Raw genomic sequence first — 2,500 nt, forward strand, 5'->3', positions numbered from 1 at the left:
ACATACATACATACATGCATACATACATAAGAACCCAAAGTATGGTGGAAGGCATAGCCACTCATAATAAAAAGGAGAACTGGTGGAATGTTCCAGTGAAAACCTCAATAAAATGCAAACACAATAGACCTGATATAATGATTTGGGACAGAGAAGAGAAACTGTGTACAGTTGTGGAAATTAGCTGCCCAACGGATGTTAACATAAAACTGAAGATCAGTGAACAAGAGAATACCTACGCTGAACTATTGAGAAATCTGACGTTACGCTATCCATATTATAAGTTCAGGTTTATACCTGTAATTATTGGGGCACTGATATATGTAACACACTGCCTAACTACCAATCTTGAGAAATTAGGCTTCTCAGAACCAGAGAGGAGAAAGCTGATTCGAAGACTACAGATCTAACCCATCACTAGAACTGTAAAAATCTGTTAAACTTTCCAGAAGTTAATCATTTAAGTATATACGAGCATGTCTAGCTATGCAAGTATACGCATGAGAAGACTATACATAAAATAAAACATGCAAATCTGCACATACACACATACATACATACATACATACATACATACATACATACATACATACATACATACATACATACATACATACATACAAAAATACCTAGTTGTTGCTGTTCAAATTCCAATGAAGGAGCCTTGGATCTAAGTTAGAAACCGGCTCGTTCTCTATTGGCAAGAAATCTTGAAATAAAACTGAATAATGACGTACATACATACATAAACACATACATACGTACATACGTATGTACATACATGCATACATACATACATACATACATACATACATACAAACATGTATATATACACACATACATACATACATACATACATACATACATACATACATACGTACGTACGTACATACATACATGCATACATACAAACATGCATATATACAAACAAACAAACATGCATACATACATACATACATACATACATACATACATACATACATACATACATGCATGCATGCATACATGCATACATACATACATACATACATACATACATACATACATACATACATACATACATACATACATACATACATACATACATACATACATGCAAACATAGATGCATACATCACAGAAGCTCTTTCACGTGACGACATAGACTCCTGTAGGAAAATCTGGAGTGAAAAGGAGTTCAATCAAATCGTTCTGTGGCTGTAAGAAATCCGAAGAAGTTAATGCCCGGCATTACACCCAAAGACATACAGCATTGGTAGTGATACCTTTGTAACTGGTACAAGATGGTGATACCTTTATAAATGGTACCAGATGGTGATACCTTTGTAACTTGGTACAAGAAGCTGAACTTCTACCGACCATGGTGTGTCAATCTATACCAGCAAGCTCTCAATGGGAACAGTAGCATACCACACTATTTAGCTCTAGCAGAAGTAAAATTGATCCCCAAATGTAGAACCAGCCACATGGCAAAAAACTGCCGGCCAATTGCTTGTCAGAACTTAATGTATAAGATACATACAGCATGCTTAAACCTCTTCCTCCAAAATCATTCTGAAACCAATAACATCATCACAGCAGAAGAAGCAGCTAGGAAGAAGGGAGTCTGAGGATGTATCGAGAAATGGTTTAATCAACAAATCTGTCATGTCAGAGGTGCGGGAGCATAGGAGAAACTTAGTTTCAATGTGGCTGACTTTGTTCCTCACTCATAGATGCTAGAAGCGCTTCAATTTGCTAAAGTTCCAGTGAGCATAGTCAAAGCCATAACTGACTTGACTTCATCGTGGGCCACCACCTTGAAATTAAACACAAAGAGTGACTGATTTATCACTGAAATACAGTATCGCAGAGGAATATTCCAATATTCCTGTCTGTGATGTTGTTCATATTTTCTGTACCCGCCTTGTCATTCATGTTAAGGAAGTCTGATGGATATCTCACTGGTTCACAGCGAAACAAAAATACCAAGATTACACACTGTTCTTTTTGGATGACTTGAAACTTCTTGCAAATATCCACGAGATGAAAAGGATGCAGAGTTGGAGTTTGGTAAAGATAAATGTTATATCGTTGAGAAAAGGGGGAAAAACTCTTACATGTATTTAGGGATAGATGAAAATATATCTTACAAAGGCACCTGTAACAAAATACGTGTCATTAAAGAATATTGCAGCCGATGAAAGAACATTTAGACCTCGGAACTCTCTGCATTCAATAAAACAGTGGCTCACAATATGTTTGCAGTGCCATTATTCATACCAACATTTGAACCGCTTGATTGGACTCTGGATGAAATCCGAGCCTTTGATATGAAAACCCGGAAAATACCAACAAGCATATATAATTTCCACATAAACAGTATCGTAGACCGCCTCTACCCAAAACGAAAAGAAGGTGGCAGAGGCTTAACAGTGATCCAAAATGCCTTTGAATGTCCTCTCATATCTCTGCGGCAACATCTTTTAATCACCAAGTGTCGATGTGCATCCCTCGACCA

General features: G+C 37.0%; 1 protein-coding gene across 1 annotated transcript in view; it reads left to right on the forward strand.

Annotated features, from left to right (window-relative positions):
- The window catches only part of LOC118763527, a 43,745-nt gene that overhangs the window by 39,259 nt on the left and 1,986 nt on the right, over window positions 1-2,500 (forward strand). The gene's annotated exons all lie outside the window — the stretch shown is intronic.

Source organism: Octopus sinensis, linkage group LG5, assembly GCF_006345805.1.
Source record: "Octopus sinensis linkage group LG5, ASM634580v1, whole genome shotgun sequence".
NCBI lineage: Eukaryota > Metazoa > Mollusca > Cephalopoda > Octopoda > Octopodidae > Octopus > Octopus sinensis.